At 48.4% G+C, this 20,518-nt stretch overlaps 1 pseudogene; it reads left to right on the top strand.

Annotated features, from left to right (window-relative positions):
• LOC145405827 (zinc finger MYM-type protein 6-like) overlaps positions 1-20,518 on the top strand; it is a 45,811-nt pseudogene that overhangs the window by 8,272 nt on the left and 17,021 nt on the right.

Genomic DNA, 20,518 nt, shown 5'->3' with positions numbered 1-20,518 from the left:
AGGGGAGTATTAACGATATTCCCTCCCTCTGCACGCTACTCTTAAAAACCCTCTCCATTCCTCGCTCACGCTCTTAAAGCCAAAGTAAGAACCAGAGTTATTTGTCAAAGAATCTTCGCCAACAGAAAACACCTAAACTCCCTTGCTAATATCGGGCATCCTCCAATATTACCATAACTTTCTCCTCGCCGTTCTAAGTCACTCTCCGCGTCTCCCCTACCTCCTCCTAGTGGATCACAAACCTCCCCCTCCCCCTTACGCGCTCCGCGCGCACCTGTATTTACTGCACTCCTAGTACTAAGATTTGTTGTATTGTCATTAGTATCTAGAGAGCTAGTATCCTGCGAGATACACATATCTTAGATAAGGTTTTTGTATTGCTCTATATTGTGTTGTAATATCTGCTGAAGTGTCCTGTGTCTGACTGTGGTAATATACGTGTATGGTGTTGCCGAAGGTTTTTTATGTCCTGCCTCTCTTTATTGCACTAGCTCCGGTCTCGAAAGAGGACCCCGCTCCACGTTGGGTGAAATAGGTACAAGAAGTCGAGCCTAATTCAACCCAGCATTACACTGGTGGCCAGCGGTGGTTCTAGATCCGAGCGTAGAAGAGAGGTAAGCAGGAAATTTTTGGAAAAATGGCAACTAAACCGCACGTTCAGTTACCCAAGTTTGACCCTGACCAGTATGACATACACACATATCTTGCAATAGTTAAACCCTTACTAGATATTGGCTTCGATAATGACCAACAAAAAATTGCAGTCATACTACCACTACTGGGTAAAGCCGCAGCGAATATTGCGCCAAAAATTGTCCCAGAACTCACCTGGCAGAACTTTACCAAGTTCGCGGTCCAAGCCATCACCCCATCACTAGGGAAAGTGGTGGCTCTATCCAAATTGGATAGCTTTACTTATGACGGGGATTTAGATAATACCCTGTTACAGGCAAGACGCCTGGTTACTGCTACCTACCCGGAGGCAGATGAAGAAACCCGGGATCAGCATACATTTAATACTCTGTGTCACGAATCAATTCGCGACATTTCCCTTTTGTGAGAAGCCACGAACTATTAGTGGAAAACTCACTGCGTATCGCTCAGCTAACAGTTTCTCCCTCCATTTCGGGGTACACTTTTCAAAACATTCGTCACTGTTTTCAAAAGTGACCGATTTAATGCACGTCACTAAGTGCTGTACTGAGCGATACTATTGTTTTCTTTATTGTTCGCCCCTGCTTGCACTTGACCGTTAAAAATGCGGCCCAGTGCTCCGCTTTTGTTCCCACGACTTACTCAGTCGAGTGTTTGTTGTGACGGAGGAAGGTCCTGTGCTCCAAGAAGTGTGAGAGGTCGCTAGCACCCAAGCTCCACTGAGACAGTTAATCCAGTCCTCCCACCCCTCGGGTGATACATAGCATTCATCGACTGGTATTTCCTTTTTGTATAATCCTAGGTTTAAGAGTTTAGTTAAGGTGTTTTTTTCCTAGGCGTAAGTATTTAGCTTTTGTGTGAGTGAGTGAGTGCGTCTCATTTAATTTGATTTGAATTGTAACGTTAAATTTATTTTTTGTAATTAATAAATTTAACAGTTCTTTTTTTGAGCTTAATGTAAAGTAAAATCTTGTTTCATTTCTCCATAATTAAGCTTATTTTCCATATGGCTCCTAGCTTGCATAAATGTTTGCTTTCATAACTGGTACTTAGACCAGTCTTGTTGTATTAACTTAAAATCCGTTGTGCCAGGAGTTAATGCATCAGCAAGAACCTGATGATATTATTATTAGTATTAGTTATTTATTGTCAGGGGTGAAGTAACTTTCTCCAGAGGCTAACAGTACAGTAATTCAGCAATTGTGAGTAATTAGTCTCTGCTGTGTACTGTTGAGAAAGTTTATAAATTCTCGTTCTCAGAGAATCGTGCACAAGCCAGCGTAAAGAAATCGTTGCTTGATGTAGCAAGACAATCATTGTCTCTGCTCTTCAGTATTATTGAATATTATTATCAATTTAAATAATATTTAACCATTTATATTTCAAAATTACCCTGATATTATAAAAACCCCGTGACAATTGGCGACCTCATTCCAGGATATTAACTCCTAGCCCTTAAGCTATTTACGAGATAGTGCTCACTCATTCATATTTAGGTATTTATCATTAAAGTTTATAGGCACAAGTTTACTGGTGGTTACCGTTGATTTAGCAAGTGAATTTTGCTTTATCAATCCATAGAGTACTTAACTCTAGTTTATTTTTGGTAACGCCAGACGATTTTATTCGCTCCTGGGAAGTCGCCGTACCCATTGTGTTTATTATTGAGTCTTCCCAGTCATTTACATTTTTGATTTATTCTTTGCCAGTTAACTAGATAAGACTGGTCACCACTAGCTTGTGTCCGTATTCTTTACTTGTGTTTATTAGTATTCGTCGCTAAGCAGTCAGTACTCAATTTCGGGTTGCTTAATAAATTAGCGCCATGGCTACCGCTGTATTTGTACAGGAAGCCAAAGATATGGGTCTCACAGACCCAGAGAAAATACAGAGTTACGTTCTCTCACGGTTCAATTACGAGCAAGAACGTGAGAAAGATGCTCGTGAAGAGCGTAGGATTCAGCGCGAATACGGGCGAGAACAGCGTGAGGAACGTGAAAGAGAGCGTGCATATGAACAAGAGCAGCGTGAGAAACAGCGCGAATACGAGCAGAAACAACGCGAGCTCGAGTTAGAAAAAGAGCGACGACAGCGCGAACACGAGTTAGAAAAAAGAGCGAGAACAGCGCGAATACGAGCGTGAACGACATGAACGCGAGCGAGAACAGCGCGAATAAGAGCGTGCCGAACGTGAGGCACGAGAATAACATGAACTTGAAGTGCTGAAGTTCCAACGAGATTCCTTGGCTTCAGACACGTCTGGTGCAGTTGGTCCAAGCTCCACGAGCGTTCTCCCTGCACATGTCCTGGCGACCCCACGCATCAAGCTTCCTTCATACAAGGAAAGCGAGCGAATCGAGCCGTACATAGCTCGTTTTGAGGACATGGCAGACTTATATCAACTGGATGAGGCAGCTAAGCGGCTTCAGTTTCTTAGCCTATTTGAGGGCCCTGCCCTCGATATTCTCCACAGAATTCGTGGAGACAATCTCACATATGAGATGATGAAAGCTGCACTCATTAAGGCGTATGGTCTCACAGTAGACGACGCCAAAGTTCAGTTCATGCGAGCTCGTCTCCAAGACAAGGAGACAGCTGTTCAGTTCCTTGATCGTCTCACAGCCTACTTAAATGAGTGGATGGAGAAAGATGAAACTCCTTCCACGCGTGAGGGGATAATTGACCTTATGCTGCATACACAGCTAGAGAGGTCGTGGCCTGCTGAGCTCATAGCACAGCTTAAGATCTGCCAGGTGAAAGATGCCAGCCAAATGGCAGAGAAGGCTGACGCATTCTTTACTGCATACGGGTATCAAGCTCGTAAGCAAAACACCTGGAGCAGAAAAGATACTGCCAAGTCTGGGAAGTCGTCTCAGACTGAACCCCAGCAACAAGGCCATTCTCAGAGTAATGGCCAAGGTCCAAAACTGCAGTGGAAGGACCAGGGGCAAAACACTCAGAAACCTGAGTGGAAGAGGTACAACAAGTACCCTAACCAGCAGCAGTATCAGCCACGCAACCGACCGTCGGGACAAACTTTTTCACCACCAGCTCAAAAGAGGCAGGAAGCAAATGCAGCCTTCATTCCTCAGCAGCAGCACGGTGGTCACGTCCCTACCAGTGTGGGTACTTCCCCACAGTTCACTAGTCCCACAGTGACAGTGAACCCCCCTCCACAGATGGCCAATGTTCCATCTTCTCCTCAAGGCACAATGTTTGCCACATCAATTCAGCAGCCTCATGAGTGGCTAGCTGCTTCCTCCACAGGCCCTCCCACAGGTGACAGTACCTTCCTTGTTCAGCCAGGGTTTGTGGGAGGCATTCCTGTGAAGGTCCTGAGAGACAATGGTTCCTCAGGTTGCTCTGTTAAGCAGAGTTTAGTTCGGCCTGAGCAGTATACAGGTCGACAGATCCATGCAAAGTTTATTGATGGATCAGTGAGATTGTTCCCTGAGGCATGTATCCAGGTGGCATCTCCATTTTATACTGGTACGACACTTGCGGTTGTCATGCCAGAGCCTCTATTTGACTTTATAGTAGGCAATATTAATGGAGTCAAGGATAGTTACTCCGATGACGCTACTCAGACTTCGGCTGCTGCGGTAACACGAGCCATGACTGAGGCTCCAGACTGTGTCACCCCAGTGATCACTGAATCGCCGCAAGATCTGATGTGTAGTCAACTTGTTGTACAAGAACAACATTCTGACCCGACACTTGCTGCCGTGCGGAACAAACAAAAGGGTCAAGTGATTAAGTATTCACGGGGAGGTCGAGCCAAGTTCCTTCGCAAACAAGGATGGCTCTACCGTGAGTCACGAACACCCGAGGGCGAGGTTCGACTGCAGTTTGTCGTTCCCGCCAAGTACCGCCTAGCAGTGTTACAATGGGGTCATTGTTCAGTCTCAGGAGGTCACATGGGCAAAAGGAAGACCCAGGGCCGTATCCGAGCTGACTTCTTCTGGCCAGGGATGGGACGGGACATAGATAGTTTTGTCCATTCTTGCAGTGTGTGCCAAAGTATCACCACTAATCAGGGACATGCCCTTCCTGTGCCATTTGTAACTACACCTGTAATCTCTGAGTCAGTTGAGAGACAGGGTAGTGGTGAAGTGGGTGCAGACCTGACGTCTCGCCCATTGGCCCCACAGGACACATTATGTCCAGGGCCTGTACATACATATTATGTACCGTAAGTTAAGGGGGAAGTTGAGAGGCGACTTGAGGCTATGGAAGACCCAAGTTTGCATAAGGATTCTCAGCTTCCCAGTACTAATAGAAGTACTGTAGGTTAAGGGGGAAGTTCGAGAGAGAACTCCGCAGAGGCGACTTGAGGCTATGGAAGACCCAAGTTTGCAAGGATTCTCAGCTCCCTGATACTAATATAAGTATTGTAGGTTAAGGGGGAAGTGAGAACTCCGCAGAGGCGACTTGAGGCTATGGAAGACCCGAGTTTGCACAAGGATTCTCAGCTCCCCAATACTAATATAAGTATTGTAGGTTAAGGGGGAAGTGAGAACTCCGCAGAGGCGACTTGAGGCTATGGAAGACCCAAGTTTGCACAAGGATTCTCAGCTCCCCGATATTAATATAAGAACTGTAGGTTAAGGCACAGGTTGAGGACCCAGGTGCGGTTCGAGGCTATGGAAAACCCGAGTTTGCACAAGGATTCTCAACTTGCCGACCATAATCGTGTGCTATAATTAATGGCGACCTCGAGTGTACTTTTCGTAGCATGTACTGATTGCTAGGCAGAGAGAGTAATTGTAACGTAATAAGAATTTTGTCTCATTGACACTTTTGATGCTCCACCTTAATTGGTTTTGCAGGTTCAGCAATGGGTGTAGCAGTTTTGCTGTGCGGACCAGCTGATCGTCTGCCGCACGCTGCCGCCTCTTCTCCTCTGCCTTCTTCATCGCCATATTATTTACTGTGTCATTTAACACATACTACAGTTACACTACAACTGTCACACCTACACCGTGTATTACATACATCACACTACACAACAATTAGTTGTCAGTGTAAATGTAGCGAATTTTCGCTCAGTTTGACCTGAGTACAGGATTTTCACCGTCGTCACGGAGTTTTTCCCTCAAGCTTGCTTCTATTAACGTAAATACGAGGTTTTTTCGCTCACTGGCGACTGCGACTTTCTCCTGTAGCAGGATAGCACACACACCACAGTGTGAATCTTGTGCGAATGACTTAGGATGTGTACATATATATATATATATATATATATATCAACAAATTTTTTCCCATAAGGAAAAAATTTAACTTTGTAAGGGCGTAATGTCACGAATCAATTCGCGACATTTCCCTTTTGTGAGAAGCCACGAACTATTAGTGGAAAACTCACTGCGTATCGCTCAGCTAACAGTTTCTCCCTCCATTTCGGGGTACACTTTTCAAAACATTCGTCACTGTTTTCAAAAGTGACCGATTTAATGCACGTCACTAAGTGCTGTACTGAGCGATACTATTGTTTTCTTTATTGTTCGCCCCTGCTTGCACTTGACCGTTAAAAATGCGGCCCAGTGCTCCGCTTTTGTTCCCACGACTTACTCAGTCGAGTGTTTGTTGTGACGGAGGAAGGTCCTGTGCTCCAAGAAGTGTGAGAGGTCGCTAGCACCCAAGCTCCACTGAGACAGTTAATCCAGTCCTCCCACCCCTCGGGTGATACATAGCATTCATCGACTGGTATTTCCTTTTTGTATAATCCTAGGTTTAAGAGTTTAGTTAAGGTGTTTTTTTCCTAGGCGTAAGTATTTAGCTTTTGTGTGAGTGAGTGAGTGCGTCTCATTTAATTTGATTTGACTTGCAACGTTAAATTTATTTTTTGTAATTAATAAATTTAACAGTTCTTTTTTTGAGCTTAATGTAAAGTAAAATCTTGTTTCATTTCTCCATAATTAAGCTTATTTTCCATATAGCTCCTAGCTTGCATAAATGTTTGCTTTCATAACTGGTACTTAGACCAGTCTTGTTGTATTAACTTAAAATCCGTTGTGCCAGGAGTTAATGCATCAGCAAGAACCTGATGATATTATTATTAGTATTAGTTATTTATTGTCAGGGGTGAAGTAACTTTCTCCAGAGGCTAACAGTACAGTAATTCAGCAATTGTGAGTAATTAGTCTCTGCTGTGTACTGTTGAGAAAGTTTATAAATTCTCGTTCTCAGAGAATCGTGCACAAGCCAGCGTAAAGAAATCGTTGCTTGATATAGCAAGACAATCATTGTCTCTGCTCTTCAGTATTATTGAATATTATTATCAATTTAAATAATATTTAACCATTTATATTTCAAAATTACCCTGATATTAAAAACCCCGTGACACTCTGCTCAGAGTACTCCCAAGTGTTGTAAGACAACATTTCACTATCCATGATCCAACAGGAGACATGGATAGAGATATCAGTTTAATGAGGCGCCTTTTAGCCGTCCATGCCACCCCGCAACGCATCGGCGAAATAAATCAATTCCCCGTTGACCTCATCACCATCAACCCGTGGAAATTTTCTCCGTGCTACCACGGATGTCCGATCCACAACATCCATGAGCAGCTAGAAGCTGCCCAGTGCAGCCAAATGACACGAGGGCGCTTACAAACCTCCCCACCATACGCAAATTCCCCTAAGCCCCAGGGGAAGAAAAAACAAAAAGGGAAAAACAAAAAGCGCCCCCCTGCCCCCGCATCCCACCGAAATGGCGGGGGCCATCTCACCTCTCCCCCAGTCTACGACAGGGGAGAACGTTATCTTTCCTTTTCCCCCCCTCTCACTATCTCTTCTGTTCTACCTTCCCCTATTCCTGCCCCTAGCTCTAACCTTCCCACCCCACACACCACTATACTCCCGCAACACAAAACCGGCCTCCTAGGACCCTCTCCACATCTCCCCCTAACCTACTTCCTAAAACCACCTCCCCCTGTCTACTGCCTTCCACCTCCCACCCCGCGCCACCCACCGCCATCACTTCACCACCGTTCGCTTTCCCCGCCCACAAGGTTAACTCATTCACCTTCCCTATCACACCCTCCTCCTCATCCCCGAGCATTCAAACAACCCCGCGAGACCGCATCTCCCCACCACCACCGTCTCTCTCCCCCTACACTTCACCCCACCTTTCCTCAGCTCCGACGGCACACCCCACCTGCCACATCCCACTCCACAGCCCCTGCCAGGCCACCACGGGTTCAGCACCGCACACCGTCCGCCATCGCCCCCACACCCGCACCATCCCCTAGCTTCGTACCCACCGCCCACCCCACACCACTAGCACAGAGCCCTGCTACCGCTCAAACCACTCCACCACCAAACACCGGGATGGCACCACAAGATCGCACTCCCTCCTCGCCACCTACCCTCCAAGCTAACTCTCCTGCCACCTCATCGCCACTACCGACCTCACAACCCCCACCCCCCCCTGCTCCTGCACCGCCTGTCACTTCCACATACGAGTGCGATGGTTCCTCCTCGCCATCCCCCTCCACCTCCCCTACCACCTCAGCCTCCACCGCCTCCACCACCCCCTGCACCACACCTGACATCTCACCCGCCACGCCTCGCTCACCCTCACCCCTTCCCTCCGCCGCCTCACCCTTTCCACCCAAGCCCAGGTGCCCCACCCACGCCGCCACCCCCGCAGGACAACCCACTACCACCGCCCTCTCCCCTCCACACCTACGCACGCCCACTCCGACGTTCTCACCTTCTTCCGCGTCCCCAATGCGCGCAACAGCCCGCACTAACCGACCCCGCCCACCCCGCACGCCTGCTTCCCCACCCACACCCACCCCCAGAACCACCACCACCACCCCCTCCGGCCGACTCTTATTCCCACCCACCCGATACACACACACCGTCAAGCTACATCAGGCCCAAATCCCATCTACCTGTACTCCCCAGAGACTCAACGCCGCATTACAGCGACACAAAACCCGGCCTTTGCCCACGCTATCCAGCATTCAACCTCCAACCACACCGACAGCCACACCAAGCAACATGAGGATTAAGCGGGCCGTATGGGCCCCAACCCTTACCAAGAACCACCGACTCCGCGGGCCACACCACCTGTTAAATATCCTCCAGTCGACCACCGCCCCCTCCACCCTCTTCCTCACCTATGACCAAGCACAGGAGGAAAATTCCTACGCTGTCACCTGGCAGAACACACTCAGACACCTCCAGCCCGTTTACACCACCCCCAACACTGTAGCGTTCCACTTCCAGCCACAGGGACGTGACTTTTTTCAAGAACACGGTGGTGAAATGCGTGGCTTTGACAGACGCATATACGGTACTCCAGAAGAAACTCCCGGAGAATACCATAGTATCCCCAACAACAGGGCGAACCAGAAACAACGGAGTTCGCCCTCGAGAATGCTGACACCCCCACTCAGACCCCACGGGGTAGCCGCCACTAGCCACCACCACTCCGGGCAACAACGACGCATGTCAGCCCGGGCCGTGCGCCCCTGTGACATTCAACCACCACGCCGCCGCCACCATAGGCGAAAGACACTACCTTCGCGTGGCGGAATCACTGAGTTAGCTAGGGGTGGAGTCAGAAATAGTACTCCAGGCAGCGCCCTTCTGGTAGAGACGATCTATGGTCGCTCCCACAGTGATTCGGTTGAGACGATCAATGGTCGCTGCCGTAGTGTTCAGGTAGAGACGATCAATGGTCGCTCCCTTAGGGTTCTGGTTGAGACGATCAATGGTCGCTCCCTTAGGGTTCCAGTTGAGACGATCAATGGTCGCTCCCACAGTGTCCAGGTAGAGACGATCAATGGTCACTCCCTTAGGGTTCCGGTTGAGACGATCAATGGTTGTTCCCACATTGTTCAGGTAGAGACGATCAATGGTCGCTCCCTTAGTGCTCCGGTTGAGATGATCAATGGTCGCTCCCACAGTATACGGGTAGAGATGATCAATGGTCGCTCCCTTAGTCCTCCGGTCGAGACGATCAATGGTCGCTCCCACAGTGTTCGGGTAGAGACGATCGATGGTCGCTCCCACAGTGTCCAGGTAGAGACGATCAATGGTTGCTCCCTTAGTCCTCCGGTCGAGACAATCAATGGTCGCTCCCACAGTGCTCGGGTAGAGACGATCAATGGTCGCTCCCACAGTGTCCAGGTAGAGATGATCGATGGTCGCTCCCAGGGCGTAGTTAGGAGAGGGACGTCTCCACAACCGGAGACTGAACTCCAGGGGTCTCGTTCCAGAATATCCCGGACAGACCTCCCTGTTTCCCCCGGTCTCTGTTCCCTACGCTTGGCCCTCGAGCAGACACACCTGTCGGGCCCCAGTGACAGTCGCTGCCACAGCCCTCCCCTGACGGCGCCTCTGGTCGCGGGAGACCGCAGTCTGTCGCCTCTTCCGGCCCTCCCTAGGACACCCGGGCGAGACCTCACCACGCCCCCACGACGCCGGGACCTGACCCAGAGGTTCCTGGACCTCTTCGGCCCCAGTCCTACGGGCCTTACGCCGGAGCCCAGTCCGGAAGCCCCCGGACGCAAGAGGACGCCCTCGCGAGCCGCCCCGTGCCCTCTCGACTCGCCCCGCCTTGACGACGCCCTCAGTCTGACCGGATCACCGATGACGTGTCCTTGTTTCTCTCCATGAGGAAATACAGGTGACCCTGTAACGATCGTGAAGTAGGTTAAGTGTGACTCCCTCTCTCTTAGAATAAGTATTGTGCAGTGAATTTATGTAATCTCCATTGGGGTAAATCAGAACACAATATCCAGTTGAAGGACGAGAATGTGGATTAAGATCTAAAGTGAAAATACGTGCGAGTGTCACCTCGAATCTTTCTAAAGACATATCTCCAGAACCAGAAGAAAGACTAAAATATTATTGGAGTTCTATTGGCTAGTCTCTAAGTCTATCTATCTATCTATTGCCAGACGCCTCAATCCCGTTTGGGGTGGCCGCAAACAAATCGCCTCCAAGTCGCCCTGTTCCCCGCCATTTCACTCCCCTGCTCCCAACTCACACCCCCCTCTCTCATATACCTCTCCACCCCATCTCTCCATCTCATCCTCGGCCTCCCCCTCCCTCTTTCCCCCTCCACCTCACTCACATACACTCTCTTCGTCAGTCTTTCACCCTCCATCCTCTCCACATGGCCAAACCACCTCAGTGTGTTCCTCATAACGCTTCCTATCACATCCACATCAACACCACAACGCTCCTTTATATCCTCATTCGTCAGCCTGTCTCTCCATGTGACTCCACAGGCTCCTCTTAAATAACTCATTTCCACGGCTCTCACTCTTGACTTGTGTCCTTCCAACAACGTCCAAGCTTCACTTCCGTACGTTAGAGTTGGTATCACAATACTGTCATGTAGTAACTTTTTCACTTCCATGCTCACTTCCCTGTTTCTTATCACTGCTTTCAAAGAACCAGCAACCTTTCTTCCCTGCTGTACCCTTTCAAGCACTTCACCCTCCAAACCTCCATCCTTACTCATCACACTACCCAAGTACTTAAACGTACTCACATTTTCCAATTCCTCACCATCCAACCTCGCTGTACATTCACTGACTTCACCTCTCTCAAAGACCATCACTTTACTCTTCCCTACATTCACCTTTAGATTCCGTTTCTTACACACTCTCTCAAACTCATCCACCAAGCCTTGCAGCTCCCCTTCGTCTTCACTCAACAACACAGTATCATCTCCAAACAACAGTACAGGGAGTTTCCAAACACTATCCTCTCTCACCAGGGCCACTCCAACATCCACTACCCTACCTTGTACCTCTTTTATTACCCCATCCATGTACAGATTGAACAACCATGGAGATATGACACATCCCTGTTTCAACCTAACTTTCAAAGAGAAAAATTCACTTAGTTCACCATCCACACGCACTGCAGCCTTCGCACCATCGTACATACTCTTCACAGCATTCAACAACTTCCCATCTACTCCATATATTCTTAACACTTTCCACAATCCTAGTCTATCCACCCTGTCATATGCTTTCTCCAAATCCATGAAAGCCGCATACAACTTCTTTCCCTTCTCTAGAAACTTTTCCACTAAAGATCTGAGAATGAATATCTGATCTACACAACCTCTTCCCTTCCTAAAGCCTCCCTGTTCTTCTCCAACTAATTTCTCTGTTCTTTCTCTAACTCTGTCAATAAGTATCCTACCATACACTTTTCCTATTATACTAAGAAGACAAATGCCCCTATGATTACTACACACTTCTTTTTCCCCTTTTCCTTTGTACAAGGGAATAATTATACCTGACTTCCAATCCTCCGGGACTCTACCTTCCTCCCAGGCCAATCTGCACATCTTCCACATCCATTCTACTACTATCTCTCCCCCATGCTTCAGCATTTCACGACACACTCCATCAATTCCTGGGGCTTTCCCTGATTTAACTTTCTTCATTGCTTCCACAACTTCTATCCTACTGATTTCTTCCTGTCTTCTCACCTCCCTCCTTCTCCCAGCCATTCCCCAGCCACTTATACTCGCATTACTTCCATCCTCCACGTTCAACAATTCCTTAAAGTGTTCTCTCCATCTGCTCACTTTTTCTCCCTTCTCCACTAGTAATCTACCATTTTTATCTTTCACTCCCCTGCTAACTTCACTTCCACCCTGTCTTACTCTTTTCACCTCTTTCCAGAACATTTTCTTACAGTCCCTCCACTTTACACTCAAATTCCTTCCAAATTCCTCATCCACTCTCTTCTTACTCTCTCTTACTAATCTTTTCACCTCTCTCTTTCTTTCTACATATAACTCTCTCTTCCGCCTCTCAACTTCTTCCACGCCCCTATTTCTCATCCATTCATTGTATGCTTTCTTCTTTTGTGCCACAGCCCGTTTCACCTCTTCAGTCCACCACGCTGTTCCTTGCACCCCCCTCCGTCTTCTCTTCCTTCCACACACCACATCACATGCTGCACATATTTCTTCTGTAAATATTCTACACACACCTTCCACGTCCCCCATCTGCTCCAATTCATATTTGCCCAATCGTTCCTCCACTTCTCTCTTATACTCTGCCTTTTTCTCATCCTCTTGTAACCTTTCCACTCTCCTTGCAACTACTCCTTCCTCTCGTCTTTCCCTTCTTCTATTCCTCCATCTTACTTGAACTTTAATTCTGGCCACCACCAAGTAGTGGTCAGATAGTCCACTCCCTCAACCTCTATAAACTCTTGCATCCAATATACATCTTCGCATCCTTTCATCCACACACACATAATCAATCATTGCCTTCCTTTCATTCAGTTCACCACCCACCCTTCTCATCACTCGCCATGTATACCTGTGGATCATTTTATGCCTGAAGAGGGTATTGGCTATCACCAACCCCCTCCCAGCACAAATGTCCACTAACGCACTCCCATTCTCATCTACCTCAGCAGGCACACCCCACTCACCAACTATTCCATCCACCTTCACATTCCCAACTTTACCATTCATATCACCAATCAAAAACACTCTCTCATTCCTTCCAAACTTTTCCATGCACACTTCTACGTTTGTCCAGAACTCTTCCCTCACTCTTCTAGCACAATCTTGCGTTGGCGCATACACACACACAATCGCCCACATTTGTATTCCAACTTTCAACTTTACCCACACAATCCTTGATCCAACTGATCCATACTGTCTTATGCTCCTCTTCCATCTTTTACTCACAACTATACATACTCCTTCCTTTGCCCTCTCATTCTCACCTACTCCTGCACATATACCCCATCCATACTCCCATTCTCTCACACTTTCTCCTCTCCATTTTGTTTCAGTTATTCCACATACATCTACTTTCGCATCCTCAAGCACCTGGACAATCTCTCTCTCTTTCACCTCATCATTTGCTCCCCTTACATTCCAAGTTCCAATTGCAATGTCCTTTGTCCGGTCCTTGGTCGTCAACGTTTGGTCAGTCCTTGTCCGAGGCTTCTTGTTTGTTTTTTTAGTTAGTTGTTTTCCGGGGAGGGGCACTAACCCTCCGCCAACCCTTTTAGTCGCCTTTTACGACAAGCAGGGATACTGGGGGAGTATTCTTGAAAACCCCCCCTACCCCCAGGGGGGTCTCTAAGTAATATTGTGAAATAGTATTTACGAGTATTCCGACTTTGTTACGCGTTGTAAAGCGAGAGTCTACATATCATACTTAGAAGATGTGTAATTAATAAGCCTGTGCCTACAGAAACATGTTCCCACTCTAAATATCAAGAAAGGGGAGTATTAACGATATTCCCTCCCTCCGCACGCTACTCTTAAAAACCCTCTCCATTCCTCGCTCACGCTCTTAAAGCCAAAGTAAGAACCAGAGTTATTTGTCAAAGAATCTTCGCCAACAGAAAACACCTAAACTCCCTTGCTAATATCGGGCATCCTCCAATATTACCATAACTTTCTCCTCGCCGTTCTAAGTCACTCTCCGCGTCTCCCCTACCTCCTCCTAGTGGATCACAACCCCCCCCCTCCCCCTTACGCGCTCCGCGCGCACGTGTATTTACTGCACTCCTAGTACTAAGATTTGTTGTATTGTCATTAGTATCTAGAAAGCTAGTATCCTGCGAGATACACATATCTTAGATAAGGTTTTTGTATTGCTCTATATTGTGTTGTAATATCTGCTGAAGTGTCCTGTGTCTGACTGTGGTAATATACGTGTATGGTGTTTTTTATGTCCTGCCTCTCTTTATTGCACTAGCTCCGGTCTCGAAAGAGGACCCCGCTCCACGTTGGGTGAAATAGGTACGAGAAGTCGAGCCTAATTCAACCCAGCATTACACATACAATAAACAATATATGCATTTTATATATTACAGCTTGAAGATGAACCGGAATCACCTGCCACTATCAGCGGTCGACTTTGGCGTAAAATTTAATATAGAAGCAGCAGCAGCAGCTCAGTCAGGCGTGGTTGCAGCGACCATCATGGACGTTAAGAAACGCTGCAAAGACTACATCATGGAGCTACTGAGGCAACTACGTAAGAGGCTTCCTTCTAACTTCAAGGTATTGAAAGACCTCTGTAAGCTTTCTCCAGATGAACTGTTTGCTGCACAACAACCAAAACTACACGAACTTTCATTCTTGCCACTGTATGACGGAGACTTAGGAAAACTGGACAGTCAGTGGAATCGAGTAAGAAGTACTGATTGGTGCATGAAAGATACGAGAGATCCAGAGCAGTTCTGGATAACTGTATATAACCATACAGATTCGTGCGGAGAGAGGGACTTCGAGGAATTGGGGAGTTTTGTTTTATCCCTGCTATCGTTGCCAGCAAGCAATGCTGCAGTAGAGAGGGTTTTCTCTCAGTATAATTTGATAAAAAATAAACTAAGAAACAGACTGCAGCATGAAACTGTTGAAAACACTTTTCATATCATAGCATATATGCAAAGACATAAAATGTGCTGTAATGATTTCACACCAGACAAAACGATGTTATCAAATTTCACATATGAAGTAATGTACACAGCAAAGAAACACAGTGATGATGATCATATAGATTTCTGAAAAAGTGTGTTGGAAGCTTGGCTCGGAGGGAGAGAAAATACCTTTATCTGCATGTTGTATTACCTAGTGTGATGATATTTCCACGGAATCATTGTTGTCCTTTGGGGAATATTGTATTTATGGCAAATAAAGGAAGTTGATGTGAATCAAGTGATCATTTCAAGCCTTAATAGGGACCCATATATGAATTATTAATATAAAACACTAATTTTGTATAATAAGAGGATTTTTAAAATAATAATTGGTGTTGGGCTACTTTTGGGCTGGTTTTCAGCTGGGTTTCCGCGGGTAGAGCTGGGTGCGACTTGGCATCCCTGGGCCAGACCCACCGGCTCCCGACGAAGGCGATCCCGGCTCCCTCACTCCACGGAGCCAGAGACGACAGGCCCGACTGCTCCAGCTGTTCGGCCCCAGTCCCGAGGGCCACCTCTCAAGTCGAGGCCCCCAGACAGGAGGGCCTCCCTGCACCACACCAACGAGGCCCCCAGATGGGAGGGCCTCCCTGCACCCCACCGACGAGTGTGACCCGGGCAGTGGCTCCCCTGCGGGTAATCCCTTGCCCTCTGCAGGCCGGGTTCCCCTAGGGCTCTACCCTCACGCCCTTGTCACGGAGTGAACATTACCCAGGAGATACAGGTAAATAGTGACGCCCCTTGTGTCGAGAACAAATCGGGGGAAAGAACAGTGAACAGTGACTAAGTGAAGAACAGTGTAGGTACCAATAGTCCAAAAGAACTCAGTGTCAGCAGGACAGAGAATAAACTTTAGAGTAATTATCCAAGTCCCCCCAATAAAAGAACTTTCTGAGAACGCATAAGACTAGGGTGCGCGGGCCGGTCAAAAACCTGTGTGTGAGTGTCGCCGTGACCAGGTGACTGTGTCAAGTGTTGCTATCCACACCCTATCTTATTTATAGTAATATTTCCCCTACAGACTCCCAATCTTTGTTATCCCCTTTGTGATCAGTTCAGTATATATCCTGCCTAAAAGTGACACGTAGACAATACCATATATAATTCAAGATATCCCTGTATGAGCATTTTAGTATGTACTGAGTGTAACTATATTTTGTGGTGCTGAATGTTAAATCTGTGTCCCTGTTCCCCTGTATCTCAAATATCACTCTGTGTTGTATTATAACGGTTAGAATTAAGGTAATAGATGTGTTAAGGTGTACTGCCTGGTTTTTATGTCCTGATCCTTTGTGGGTGCTCTACTTCCGGTCTAGAAAGAGGACCCCGCTTCAGTCGCTAGTGCTTTTAGGACGAGAAGTCGCCTTAAAAACACCAGCATAACACTGGTGGCAAGCGGTGGTTCTGGATCCGAGTAAAAGCATGGAGGAACGATAAAAGGAAACTTACACAATATCAGCCAAACCGCTCATCCAATTGCCGAGATTCAACCCAGACCAATGTGAGATTGAAGTGTATTTAGATATGGTCAAACCCCTCCTAGACATAGGATTCGACTCGGACAGAGAAAAAATCGCAGTCACATTGCCTAACCTGGGAAAAATAATTGCCACTGTCGCACCAAAAATCGTCACAGAACTGACATGGAACCAATTCTCACAAATCGTGAGACAGGCTTTCACGCCATCCATAGGCAGAGTTGTCGCCCTCTCTCAGCACTACGCCCTCACCTATGACGGTAACCTAGACGACACATTCGTCCAGGCTCGGCGCCTCGTCAGCGTCGCTTATCCCGAGGCAGCTACAAATGCCCGAGATATACACACATTTAATGCCCTGCTGAGGATTCTCCCTAGCACAGTCAGGGAGCACTTCTCGATCTATGATCCCTCAGGGAACATGGACCAGGACCTGCAACTCGTCAGACGTCTCCTCGCCGCCCGTCCCATACCACAACCACTCCACGCGGTGACAAGATTCCCGACGAACCACAACCCTCCACCCAAACCTAAGCCGCAGCCTCACCAGCCACCTACAGAGCCGACTCCTACTGTGCCCAAGGCTTACCAGCAAAAAAAACGCTCCAACCCCAAGGAACAAGGCAACCTGATTACCATTAATCCTTGGGAGTTCACCGCCTGCAGTCGCACCTGCCCCCTGCACGACATAAGAGAACAGCTCAAGGCAAGCAGGCGCAGAAACTTTCACCAGGGGCGCAAGAAAGTCTCCTCCTTAGACGACGACGCCCCGGAAGACGACGCACCGCCAATACTCTACCCGGGACCGGACGATGACGAACACGACAACCACACCCAACCTCAGCAGATGGATTTTTAGGCCTGCCCCCGCACCTCCCCACGGTGGCGGGGGCCACCTTACACAGCTACAGACTCCCAGTCTACAACAAGATTTGGCTGAACGGGGTCAAGGCACGATTGCTGGTAGATACAGGAGCAGCCAGATCGTGCCTCTACTCCCACTTCTACGCCCGCCACACCTCTGCCTTCGGCCCCCTTCTCCCCACTTCAGCCAACCTCGTGGACGCGGAGGATGGCCCCCTGCCTATCTGTGGGGAAATATGGGCCCTTCAAACCAACACTCAGCAACGAGTATCCACCAACCACCCAATCATCATATTCGATTCGACATGTAATCAATATGATGGATATCTTGGGCTGGAACTCCTGCAAAAATTCCACGCCACCATTGACTGCCATCAGTGCCGCCTCCACTTCAGTCCAGCCCGTCCCAGCCAAGCATCAATTAACAAGAAAAAAAAATCTGGAAGAAGAAAAAAGAAGAACAGCCCCCCCCACACCACGCAGAAACACACAACCCCCAAATACTCACCTGCCCCAACCCACCTGTACATCTGACCCCAACCCAACCTCACTCAACGCCTCACTTCATCCCCCTCCATCACCACCCCCCACTACACATCATCTGGACCCCTCCCCATCTTTTCCTGCCACTATCACCTCCTCAATCACCATTCCACCCCACCACGAAGCTTGAGTAAAACTTAACAGACCCTCAGGTACCTCCGTCCTCTTCTCACCATCCATACCCACCGGACCACTCTCCTGTTTAGTATCCCCCACCTTCCTCCCCCCACATGCCCATGAAATCCGTATCGCTAACCTCGCCGCAACCCCACTAACCCTACCACGAGGACTCATCATTGGCGACACAGAAGAAGCAAAACCATGCCAAGCACCACCCCCCGACCATCCCACTCTCCCCGACCTACCATCACATCTATCCCCTTCTCAAACCAACAGCCTCCGACAACTCCTCCTGGACTTTCAGGACCTATTCTCCTCTAGCCCAACAGACCTTGGCCACACGACTTATCTCAGCCACGAGATACACACGACCGGACCTCCAATTCGCCAACCATCACGACGAAAAAATCCAAAACAACAGGCAGAAGACCAGCAGGTCCAGGATATGCTCGATGCTGGTGTTATCTCCATTTTCACTAGCCCATGGTCCTCACCTGTTGTACTCGTGCGAAAGAAAGACGGGACTATGCGTTTTTGTGTCAATTACCGCAGAGTCAGTGACGTTACTATCAAAAACACTACGCCCCTACCCAGGATTGACGACTCACTTGACTCCCTACGTGGCTCGACCTGGTTCTCTACCCTAGACCTGCAATCAGGCTATTGGCAAGTCCCTGTACACCCTGACGACAAGCACAAAACCGCCTTCTCAACATCGAACGGGAAGCATTATGAGTTCAACATTCTTCCCTTCGGACTCTGCAACACCCCTGCCACATTCTCCCGCCTGATGGAGTCAGTTCTCAGCGGGCTAACCTGGGAGACTTGTTTGGCGTACCTAGACGACGTCATCATTTTCAGTCATGCCTGGGCCGACCACCTCCACCACCTCAAACAAGTTTTCCACCGCATGCGCCAGGCAGGGCTCAAACTGAAACCAACAAAGTGCATCTTGGCCGAGAGATCAGTCTCTTTCCTTGGACACCTGATTAACGCTGGAGGCATCTCCCCCGATCCAGAAAAACTACGTGCGATCGCCGACATCCCCCTACTTCGTGACGTACATGAAACTAGAGCCTTCCTAGGCCTAACGTCATACTACAGGCGGTTCGTCAAAGGATTTGCAGATATTGCCAAACCCCTACACGACCTAACAAAAAAAGGTGAGCCGTTCGTATGGACCGAACCAAGAAAAACTGCATTCACCACCCTCAAGTCCAAGCTAACCTCTGCCCCCGTCGTCGCTTTCCCAGATTACAACCTCCCATTCCGCCTGTATACCGACGTATCACTCATCGCCACAGGGGCTGTCCTTGCACAAGTGCAAAACGGCCGCGAACATATCATCGCCTGTGCCAGCCACACCTTAAATCCTGCAGAAAGAAACTACGCGGCCACCAAACGAGAGTGCCTGGGAATCATCTGGTCCCTCGATTACTTACGCTCCAACATCTCAGGCACCCATGTGATAGTCATTACGGACCACCAATCCCTACAATGGTTACGTCAGTCAAACACCACCAACACACAACTCATACGATGGCGAGAAACACTCGAGGAGTATGATTTCGAGATCTCATACCTACCAGGCAAACTCCACACAAACGCCGACACCCTGTCCTGTCTACCAATCAATGCAATCTCAACAGAGACAGACCTAATCCAAATGTGGCACAACAAAGAACGCCCTACCTGGATCCCACCGAACACATTCGCTAAACTCCACCCACACGGTGAGCACCTGTTCGATCCCAACGGACACATCGTCCTAAGCCCCACCATCGCCCACGACACTATGCTACACCTCCACGCCCATAATGGCATCCACCTGGGAACTAAAAAACTCCTACAAGTCTCTACCGACATGTACTGGACACCTAACCCATCCACCATTGCCAAGAACATCATACAATCCTGCCGAGCCTGTGCTTTAGGAAAGGACATCACCCGTACACCCGGCCCTTCAGGAAAATTAACAGCGCAGAAACCCTGGCAACTACTTTCCTTAGACGTCGTCGGCCCCCCTCACACCCAAAGCAGGGTACAAATACATAATCACATTCGTGGATGTGTATTCAAAGTTTATCATCGTATGCCCCGCCAAAGATCACAGTGCAGTATCAGTCGCCGACGCCCTCACCCGCCATGTCTTCCCGTATTTTGGTATTCCCCAAGCACTGCACTCAGATAATGCCCCAGAATTTACTGGCAAGGTCTGGGAAGAACTGGCAAATATATTTGGATACCACATCTCCCACTCATCCCCCGACTGGCCCCAAGGTAACAGCATCTGTGAGAGGAGCCATCGCTCCCTCATGAACCAGGTCCGCACACGCATTATGCAAACAGGGAACAAGGACTGGCCTGCCCACGTCAAAATTATCCAATGGGGTTTAAACACATGCCCACGAGAAGACG

Source organism: Coenobita brevimanus, chromosome 68, assembly GCF_032717465.1.
Source record: "Coenobita brevimanus isolate Jiangsu-jjx chromosome 68, ASM3271746v2, whole genome shotgun sequence".
NCBI lineage: Eukaryota > Metazoa > Arthropoda > Malacostraca > Decapoda > Coenobitidae > Coenobita > Coenobita brevimanus.
The sequence above is the reverse complement of the archived record's forward strand: the minus strand, read 5'-3'. Positions and strand labels throughout refer to the sequence as shown.